General features: G+C 36.1%; 1 non-coding gene across 1 annotated transcript; it reads left to right on the top strand.

Moving 5' to 3' along the window:
• Positions 1-9,649: 9,649 nt before the first annotated feature.
• Positions 9,650-9,756, top strand: LOC141663273 (small nucleolar RNA R71). The gene has a single exon (XR_012551350.1). It is a non-coding gene; the product is annotated as a small nucleolar RNA R71 (small nucleolar RNA).
• Positions 9,757-11,699: the final 1,943 nt, after the last annotated feature.

The raw sequence follows: 11,699 nt of genomic DNA, 5'->3' as shown, positions 1-11,699 counted from the left end.
GAAAACATATTCACCCCCCTCTGTGTTGCACTTCATACCTAACAAGTGGTATCAGAGCTTAATCTAAAAATAAACAAATTAAGATCTTGGAAGTATGAGTGCACAGAAAATTGCCAGCATCAAGATACCTGTCTTTGACAAGATAAGCTACACTCTATGGAAAAAGGAAATGATGTTGTTCATCAGGATGGCCAATCCAATGTACATTGAAATTTTTAGACATGGACCCTCTATTCCTATGAAAATGATTCATGAGTCAACAGAAGGAGACATGGTTATTCCTGCACACTTTGGTCCTAAAGATCCATCTACCTACACTGAACCTAAAAAAGAAAAGGTTGCACTTAACAATGGCTTATAACTCATACTCATTAAGTTCCTTGATAATGTGATGTATAATAACATTATCAACTGTGAGTCTGCTTAGTAAATTTGGGGAAGATTGAGATCTTGTGTGAAGGAACAAAAGAAGTGAGATCTAATCAAAGAAGGATCTTGGTGTCACAGTATGGGGGTTTGATGGAAAAACCAAAAGAAGGCATAATTGAAGTTTTTGAGAGATTCAACAAAATGATAAATGATTTGCACCTTCATGACAAGTACTATGAAGCTGAAAAAGTTAACCTGAAATATTTGCTCACTCTTCCTGACCACTTGGAGCAAAAGATCTCTGCAATAAGAGAAGGAAGAAATTTAGGGAGAATAACTTTGGAGGTTTTGTATGGTATTTTCAAAACATATGAGCTCTAGATGATGCTGAGAAAGTCACTAAAAGCCACTCAAGGGCATGTTATGGATTTGTCAAGTGCCTTGATAGCTAATGACAACAAAGTGACAATAGATGAAATAGAACCCCATACTCAAGTTATTCAAGCTGTTGAGCAGAAAAACAAGGAACCTAAAAAATAAGTCATTTTAGAGCTAGAAGAGGATGAGTTCTGCACTCTTGATGAGTTGGATGAAATGGACCAATCTATGGCTTATCTAGAAAGAAAATTTTTAAACATCAAAGTGAAGAAGCCTAGATATTTCAAGGGCAAAGGCTAATCATCCTTTAACAACAACTGAAAAGGAAAAGCTTAGTTAAATGCAACTGGCAAAGGTGGCTACAAGTCAGGATCCATGGACAAATCAAAGATAAGGTGCTACAATTATGATAAACTTTATTGCTTTGCTACGGAACGCTGGAAGCCAAAGAATGTGAACAAAGACAAGGCTTATTTGGAACTGGAAGCTAAGTATGAAGCACTTCTGAGAAAGTAACAGGGAAAATCCTATATTGCTGAGGGTGAAAGTTGGGATGATATATATGATGAAGATGAGAATGAAGAATTTAGAAACTATGCTCTTATGGCTTTGGAGAAAGGAGAATCATATGCATCTAAGTCTGAGGTACCTATCCTAACTACCATTGATTTAAATGTTGCACAATATAAGGAAATTGTTGAAAAGATGAGTGTAGAAATGTTTCACATTCGTACAAGCATGGTGGCAGCCACTGAGGAAGTGAGTAGGCTGTCAAAAATTAATGAAAAACTTGTGATTGAGAAACATGAGCTAGAACCACAGCTTGTTGGTCTTGAAGTTCCTAAGCAAGAAAATGAGTATCTCAAGAACAAGTTTAAGTGTTCCGAAAAAGTAGAAGCAATATTAAGGGAAAGAATTAAGAAAAATTATTTGAAGCTCAAATCATTGAAAATTGCATCTCAGTTAGTTGGGCAGTATCATGAGAAAAATAAACCATGTGCTAACATTGACATTTGCTTGGACTATGAGGCTGTGAACTCTCTCAAGAAAAATAAAGTTGACTAAGGGAAGGGTAGTGTGAACCAAGATGTTCCTGTGATGCTTAAAAATGTGAATGCACCTTTGTTCAAAGCTTGTGAGGTAAACTTCGGTGAGGTGGAGCTTGTCATCAAGCAGGAAATTATAGATCAAGACAAAGAAAAGAATGATGCAAAGTCCACTGTCAACACTAAATGTGAGAAGAAGCCTACAGTAAGTCCAGTTGCCAAGACACCAACAAAAGAGATCAATACTGAAAACACTGGAAATAAAAAGAAGAACATAAATGGGAAGATAAATGTCAACAAAAATAACAACTATGCATATGTTGTAGATGCTCCAAGGAAGTAGTGTAAAAAATATGGCTCAACTAATCATCAAACTCACCTTTGTAAGAAGGCTATTAGTGAGCCAAAATTTGGAGCCTGTAAATATAATAAGGCACAAGCAGATGACCCATATTCTTTCCGTGATAAGTTTGACTATATTCCATGCAATATGAAAGTTATGACCAATTTTCATAAGCTGAGAAAAGATCTTAAAGAAGTTAACTTTAGATCTGTGATTAAAGATGAAAATGTTGATTAAACTAAGAATGGTGTTCCTTTTGAATGTTCAAGTTCTACTTCTGCAAATTTCGTGAAAAAGAAGAAAGTGCCCAACACTGTTTGGGTAGCTAAACACACTTTAAACTCATTGTGTGCAGGGAAAGAAGAATAAAGTCATATGGATAATTGATAATGGATGTTCCAGGCATATGACAGGTGATAAAGCCTTACTATCACAGTTTGAGGAGATGGCTGGCCTTTTGTTGATCTTTGGAGATAACAACAAATGATTCATAATGGGATATGGCAAATTGCTTTCTGGAAATGTTGTCATTGAAGATGTAGCACTTGTTGCAGGTCTTGAATTGAATCTTCTCAATGTCAGCCAATTTACAGACAAAGGTTTTAAAGTAATATTTGATAAAAAAGATTGTTCAATCACTAGCAAAAAAAATGGTGAAGTTGCTTTGAAAGGAGTAAGGAAAGGAAGCTTGTTTTTTGCAGATTTAAATTCAGCAAACAAGGATGTAATATGTTGCTTCTACACCAAGGCATCCGGTGAGCAAAGCAAACTCTGGCACAAAAAACTCTCTACAAATAATCAATACTCTGGTAAAAGAGGAATTAGTGAGAGATATGCCAGCTTTGGAATTTGTTCAAAACGAAGTTTGTGAAGCTTGTCAAAAAGGCAAAATGAAGATGTCTAGTCACAAGAGAAAAGCTGTAAATTCTATTAATGCTCCACTACAACTTATTCACATGGACCTGTTTGGACCTGTAAATGTCATGTCTATATCCAGAAATAAGTATGAATTAGTAATGGTGGATGACTACTCAAGATACACTTTGGTGGAATTTATGCATTCAAAAGATGAAACTCCACACATCATTATTGAACATATAAAAAAAATTGAGAAATGGGCTGAAGATAAAGAATGTGTCAAAAGATTGAGGAGTGACAATGACTCAGAATTCAGGAATGTAATTCTAGGATAATTCTAGAAAGATAAAGGCAATGTTCAAGAGTTCTTAGCAACAAGAACACCTCAAAAAAATAGTATGGTTGAAAGGAAAAATAGAACTCTAGTTGAGGCTACTAGGACAATGCTGTAAGATGCCAATCTGCCAACAAGTTTTTGGAAGAAGCTATTAACACAACATGTTACACTCAGAATAGATATCTAATCAACAAAAACATTGGCAAATCACCTTACTCAATTTTGTCAAAAAGAAAGCCTACCGTTAAGCATCTTCATGTGTTTGGAAGCAAGTTCTTTAGTCTAACAAACAACTCTGAATATATTGGAAAATTTGGTTCTAAAGTATTTGAAGATATTTTTCTGGGGTATTCATTGGAAAGGACTTCCTACAGAGTCTATGTGCTATAGAAGAAGAAAGTAATAGAAAGCACAAATGTGACATTTGATGATGACAAGTATCCAGGCTTGGAATGCCTTGATAAAAGTGAAGCTGATGCTTTGAAATTTGAAAATCTCAATATTGACAATGATTCTGAAGATGATGAGGTCAATACCAACCATAGAATGGAAGAAGAATAACGTGAACCAGTGAATTCTGACGATGAGAATTCATCTCAAGAAAGAACCACACCTGAATTTGGTGGCACAAACTTAGGGGGAGAAGGAGATGATGGTTCTGCAAGTCATGCCAACAATGAAGAAAATGAGGGCAATTCTAGTCAACAAAATTATCACACCTGGAAAAGGGATAGAAGTCACACTAGAGACACTATAATTGGTGATCTTAGTACTGGAGTGAGGATTAGAAGTGCCACTGCAAATGAATGCTTGTATGCATATTTTTAGTCTCAAATTGAGCCTAATAAAACTGAAGAAGCTCTATCAAACCCTGTTTGGATAACTGCTATGTAAGAAGAGCTAAGTCAGTTTGAAAGAAATAAAGTTTGGGAATTGGTTCCTATACCAAGAAATAGAAGCATTATTGGAACAAAATGGGTGTACATGAACAAATTGGATGAAAATGGAATTGTGACTAGAAATAAAACAAGACTGGTTGCCAAAGGCCACTCACAGGAAGAAGGAATTAATTATGATGAAACTCTTTCTCCAGTTGCAATGCTTGAAATGATTAAAAATTTCCTTACATTACTGCACATTCTAATTTCAAGGTGTATCAAATGGATGTGAAAAGTTCATTATTTAGTGGTGAATTGGAAGAAGAAGTCTATATGCAACAACCACCTGGCTTTGAAGATCCATAATTTCCAAACATTGTCTACAAACTTTTAAAGGCCCTCTATGGATTGAAGCAAGCACCTAGAGCATGGTATGACACACTATCAGAATTTCTACTCAAACATGGATTCACTATAGGCACAATTGACAAGACTATATTTTATAAGCAACATGGTGATGACATTATCATAGTTCAAATCTATGTGGATGATGTCATTTTTGGTTCTACTAATGAAAAATTATGTCAAAGATTCTCAAGACACACGCAGAGTGAATATGAGATGAGCATGATAGGATAACTAAGTTACTTTCTCATCCTTCAAGTTATCCAAAAAAGTGATGAAATTTTTATCAGTCAAACCAAGTATGTCAAAGATCTTTTGAAGAAATTTGGAATGGTGGACTGCTCACCTGCATCAACTCCTATGTCTATAGCTACCAAGTTGGATGAAGATAAGAAAGGACAAAGTGTAGACATATCAAGATATAGAGGAATGATTGGATCTTTGCTTTACTTAACTGCAAGTAGACCGGACATCATGTTTTCCACATATTTGTGTGCTAGATTTCAAGCTAATCCTAAAGAATCACACTTGATGGCTCTCAAGAGAATTTTCAGATATTTGAGAGGAACACCAAACTTGGGATTATGGTATCCTAAGTGAACTGAATTTGAAGCTGTTGGATACACAGATGCAAATTTTGTTGGATGCAGGGTAGACAGAAAAAGTACAAGTGGAAGCTGTCAATTCCTTGGTCAAAGGCTTGTATCATGGTATAGTAAAAAACAATAATAAGTGTCAACTTCCACAACTAAAGCTGAATACAGAGTTGCTGGAATTTGTTATGCTCAGGCTTTGGATTAGAAACCAATTAATGGATTATGGCCTAGTGTTACAAAAGATTCCAATCATGTGTGACAATACTAGTGCAATATCCATTGTTGATAATCCATTTAATCATTCAAGAACTAAGCACATTGATGTAAAGTACCATTTTATTTGAGAACATGCTACAAATCATATTATTGAGCTTCTTTTTGTTCCAACAGAAAAATGGTTGGCTGACATTTTCACTAAACCTTTGGATAAAGCAACTTTCACTAGACTTGTTAGTGAAATTGGAATGTTAAATTATTCATCCCAAAGGCAAGAACTTAGTTACTATGTTGCACTAGATTAATTTCTGATAAATCAAAATTAATTTGATTTAATTAGAAATTAACTGGAATATGATTTATAAATATTTCAGAATTCTCTGTGTATTTATTTTTCAAAATAAAATTTAATTTGGAATTTTTATGATTCTAAGAGCAGCTGCCTAAATGTTAGTTCACATCATTAATATGTGAAATTAATATAAGACATATATATGGCAGACCAAAAGTATGTAGATAACTGAGTTCTCGATAAGTCTAAATGACTTGTCGATGAATCATTTTATGACTTCTCGATAGAGTTCTCGATAAATCTCCTCCATGACTTCTCGATGGACATCTCGATAAGTCATTTTATGACTTCTCGACAAGTATTGTAGAGATCTCTATATACTTATCGATATGGAGTTCTCTACAAGTTTAAATTTTAGACTTATCAGTTACTCAAAACTGAAATTATTTAATTCAATAAATTATTTCAGTAAAATACTTTTGATATAAAATCCATTCAAATTTTATGTTGAGTTTTTCAGTATAAATTGGAATAATTTAGTCCAATAAGGAAAAACTGGGTATTTATACAACATCTAGATAAGTCACTATCTAATTCTCGATAAGAGTCAATAAAGTGACATCTCGATATGAGTTCTCTATAGGTCATGTGACTTCTCTAAAAGTATATATCAACCGTTCATTCTTCACTTGTCAACAAATCACATCTTTATCCTATAAATACCCAAAGATCTCAACATAACTTCTCTTTACACTTTCGAGATCTCAATTGACCTAGTTTCTGCAAATTTTCACCATTATCTTTTGTTTCAAGCTTTTTCTTTCTCAAATCACTTACCCACTAAAACCCAAACTCTTCAATGGCTGCTAACAATGTGAGAGCTGTTATTCCCAAGGATGGCACCAACTATCTGGATTTTGTGGATCCAACCCAAGCACCTGATAATTTTAAGTGCTTTTTCAAGTTCATTTCTGAGTCCTATCTTTCAGGAGGATTAACTGTAAACCCAGTGCTCTACCTAGATGTCTTGAGTGATTTCTGGAACACTGCAGTCATCAACACCATTGTTCATGAGAATCAAGCAGTTTTTACGGTGGTTAACTGCACAATTAGGAGTGTGGTTGTGGAGTTCAATGTTGATGATATCAACAAAGATATGGGTATTCCTACAGAAAACTTTGTTAAAGCTCCTACCACTCAAAAGTTTGTTGAATTCACGGGCTTCATAAACTAAAGTGAGAAGATAGACATGGATAGGCTCAACAAGAAGAATCTGAGAAGGGAGCGGTCCTTTGTCTTTGACTCAATTATTAGGGCCTTCACATGTAGGAAAACTGGATATCACAACATATCAAGTGTGGTGCAAAAGCCGGTATACTCAATGGCCTACAATAGAAACCTCAATATTGGAAGCCTACTACTAGAAGAGCTAAGCACAAGGCTCACTATGCTCTTGGCAAGTAGAGGTAATGAGATTTTCTTTCCTAGATTTATAATGTCTACTTTAACCAAAAAATTTAATGGAGTACATATGCTAGATGGTATTAACAGAAAGAAAATAGGCATCTATAAACAAGTGTCCAAAATTCTATTTGGATCACTTAAACAAAGAATCAGGTTAAAGTTAAGCTAAATATCACTGACTTTATGTTGGAGAAATTTAGAATCTATCATTATCCTATTGTTAGGGCGAAAACATGCGCTAAAATTACACGCAAGTATACGCGTTCGCAAGTAGTATAAGATATAAATCATATTTGTTCCCACAAAGACTGGTTTAGGTTAACTTTGATTTATGCACTTATGCAACAATGGTATGGCTATAGCTCAATGCTAAGACAATAACAAATTGGGTAGTTTATAACTGCGCATCACCAAGACCAAACCTATCAACTGTCTGTGGTACACGAGAGGGACTCTCGACATCATCAAAAATATATCCCAAACTCTTATCATGGGGTGCACCAAAGAATGCATAATTCAAGTGATCTGGTAGTGGGTTGAGCTCAAGTGTGGGAGCTTCTTCAATAGACGGCTCAAGACGCTCCTGAGAAATTTTTAGCTTTGTTAACCCACGAGAATCGGAATATCCAACTCCCTCTTCCACAGAGGTGCATTCACAACTTGCAGTTGCTCTGCTCCTTCTTCATCTTCAATAAATGATTCCCATATTAAGGATCTCTCTAAGGTATCTGACTTTGGCAATTGCTCAAGCTCTGAATTCATGACAGAGTCCACCTGCTCTACTTTAAAGCACTGCTCTTTATCTGTGGGTAACTTTATTGCCTTGAAGACATCAAAAGTGACCTTTTGATCTTGAAACTTCATCGTAAGCTCTCATTTTTGCACATCGATCATAGTCCGGCCTGTAGCCAAGAATGGTCTCCCCAACATAATGGGAATCTTCTTATCTTCCTCAAAATCCAGAATTATAAAATCAGCAGGGAAGATGAGTTTGTCCACTTTAACCAAGACCTCCTCCACTATACCTCGTGGATATGTGATGGTCCGATCGGCCAACTATAAGGACATGTTAGTCGGTTTTGGCTCAGGCAAAGCAAATTTCTTGAGGACAGATAAGGGCATCAAATTGATGCTAGCTCCCAAGTCACATAAATATTTGTCGAACGACAAGTTTCCAATAGTTCAAGAAATAGTGAAACTTCCAGGTTCTTTAAATTTCGGAGGCAACTTTTGTTGTAGAACAACACTTCACTCCTCCGTTAGAGCAACGGTTTCCAACTCCTCAAGGTTCAGCTTCCGAGATTGAATACCCTTCATAAACTTAGCATAGCTCGGCATCTATACTAGAGCTTCCGCAAAAGGTATGTTGATATGCAACTTCTTGAAAACTTCCAAAAACTTGGCAAATTGCTTGTCGAACTTATGCTTTTGAAGCCTTTTTGGAAATAGGGGAGGTGGATAGACTTGGTTATCCCATGTATTACCCTCAGGAGGATTGTTTGCAATAGCTTTCTTCTTCGGTTCCACCTCAGCATTCCTCAACACAACTTTTTCAGCTACAATCTTATTTTCTGGAATTGGCAAGGGTACAGACGCATCTGCATTCTGGACAGAATTTTCAGAATCTTTGTCTTTTTGAAATTGGGGGCTTGCGACCTTTCCAGACCTCAAGGTGATGGCATTCACCTGTTCGTTAACTTCCCTCTTTCCTGGATTGACTTCTGTATCACTAGGAAGCGTTCCTGGTAGTCAATTCAATAAGGTATTAGCAATTTTCCCTATTTGGTTCTCTAGAGTCTTGATAGAAACAACATGGCTCTGGCATATAAGAGCCTGGTTTTTGCACATAAGCCTCAACTCCTCCAATTCAGATTTTTCATTCGAAGATTGACCTACACCTCAATGAGTTTGTTGTTGAAGTTGGAGTTGTTGTCTTGATGCAAATTGTTGCTGAAAACCAGGAGGATTGAATTGCTTGTTTCTAAACTGCTTGTACGGCTATTGCATCGCATTCTGATTGTTGCTCCAGTTGAAGTTAGGATGATTCCAGTTGTCAGGATGATAAGTGTCTAGAACTGGTTGCTGCGATCTCTGAAAGCTGCTCACAAACTGAGTTGATTCACTAGATATAGCACATTGCTCCGTTGCATGCGAACCTACACACAGCTCACAAATACTGGCTATCTGATTAACTCCATAGTTAGCCAGAGAATCGATCTTCGTAGAAAATGCCTTTAGTTGAGCAGTGATAGCCGTAGTTGTATCCACTTCAAGAACTCGCACTACCTTTCCCTGTGGTAGTCTCTGAGTTGGATACTGATATTCATTTGCAGCCATCAGTTCAATTAGGTCATAAGCTTCCTTATAGCTCTTAGCCCATAATGTTCCACCTGATGTTGTATCGAGTATGGGTCTTCACTGTGCTCCCAAACCGTTATAAAAGCGATTGATGATCATCCAGTCAGGCATGCCATGATGAGGACACTTCCTAAGCATCTCCTTATAGCGCTCTCAAGCTTCACATAGAGATTCTCCCGATTGTTGCGCAAATTGAGTAAGAGCATTCCTGATTGCAAATGTATTTTCCATAGGGAAGAATTTAGTAAGAAACTTCTGAGCAAGATCATCCCAAGTAGTGATAGAAATAGCTGGTACAGAGTGTAACCAGCTCTTAGCCTTGTCCCTCAGAGAGAATGGAAAAAGTCTCAGCTTTACAGCATCTTCAGAAACATTGTTGAACTTGAAGGTGTCACATATCTCGATGAAATCCCTAATATGCATATTAGGATCTTCCGTTGGAGAACCCCCAAACTGGATTGAATTATGTACCATCTGAATTGTGCCAGGCTTGATTTTAAAGGTATTAGCTGTGATCGCTGACCTGACAATGCTAGATTGAATGTCATTGATCTTGGGTTGAGAAAGATCCTCAATGCTTTCGTTGGTGTTGCTGGATCTCCCATTGTAATGAGAACCTGAAACACAAACAAGTAAACCGTGAAAGTAAAAGAATCCGAGTCAGTGAACTTTAACGACCACTGATGTCAAGCACATAAACTAAAAATTAACACCAAGTCCTCGGTAGCGGTGCCAAAAACTTGTTAGGGTGAAAACATGCGCTAAAATTATACGCAAGTATACACGTTCGCAAGTAGTATAAGATATAAATCAGATTTGTTCCCACAGAGACTGATTTAAGTTAACTTTAATTATGCACTTATGCAACAATGGTATGGCTATCGCTCAATGCTAAGATAATAACAAATTGGGTTGTTTATAACTAAGATATTAACTAACATGCAAATACTAGGAGATTAAAAAGTGATTGAATTAACTATATGAGATAAACATGGAATTCTAACTTCATTAAATACTTCATTCAAAGTCATTGTTCTTAACCTTAGCATGCAATGGTGATGACAACTAATCAGAATACACGAAACTAGTAAACGCCAACTTTTATTGTACGAATACCCTACTACCAGACATCCATAAAAGTGATAGAAACTGAATAGACACCAATTATGTTGAGATCCTATATGTCTATAGAATTTGACAATATAAAGGTTTAATGAATAAGTTATCTATCGTGATTACATAGGGCAAGTAAGATGGTTAAAATTACCTATGAATCATGCATAAAAATTATACATGAACCTATGTTGTGAATATGTTGTGTACTTGATGATTACCTAAACAAAACATCTAAGTAAATTTTACTTAGTGAAATAATGTAGCACTCGACGGATAAGAATTATAGTCCCGACGGATAACTCGTTTTAGTCCCGACGGATGAGTAACTTATTATCCATCGAGTGAGTAGCTTATGTAATAATAAGTTTGTAGCACAGTGTTGTATGCACCTTTGTATAGAATCTGTAGTAGTATATAAGTCATGTTGACTTTAACTAGATATGCAGAATAGGTTGATTAACTGTACATAAGCAATGTCTTGTAATTCTGTATAAGTGAAATGAAGTCAAGTGCCAAAATAGCTATCAACGGATGCTTAACAAAGCTTCGACGGATGATCAAATGACTTTCAACGGATGTTTAAAATAGCAGTCGACGGATGATCAAGTAAGTCATCGATGGATGATCTGAAAGTCGACGGATGATCATATCAAGATTCAAACATCAGTTGAACAGTGAAAGCTGACACACAGCCGTCGAGTTGGATACAAACACACTGTGGAAGCCCATTAACTGGGTAATAGAGGATGAAAAGCAGCAAAGATCAAGACTGTTAGATTTTATATTTATTCAGTTCTTTTGACTTTGTAATCTTGGTAATATATAAACCAAGAGAGTAGCAAATAGAAAAACAACTAAGTGAGCTAAGAAACAAACACAGAGAAATCTTTGTAAGCACTATCTTTAGCATTTCCTGTGTTCTTAGTAGTTCTATTTTGTATAAGCAGCTGTGAGCATTTCTGCACACAGAGTCCTCTCGATATATTAAATATATCTCTGGTGGAATTGTTTAAATCCACCAGAAAGTTTTTAAAGACTCTTGT

This window comes from Apium graveolens, chromosome 5 (assembly GCF_009905375.1).
Source record: "Apium graveolens cultivar Ventura chromosome 5, ASM990537v1, whole genome shotgun sequence".
NCBI lineage: Eukaryota > Viridiplantae > Streptophyta > Magnoliopsida > Apiales > Apiaceae > Apium > Apium graveolens.
This window is presented reverse-complemented; position numbering and strand designations above follow the sequence as displayed.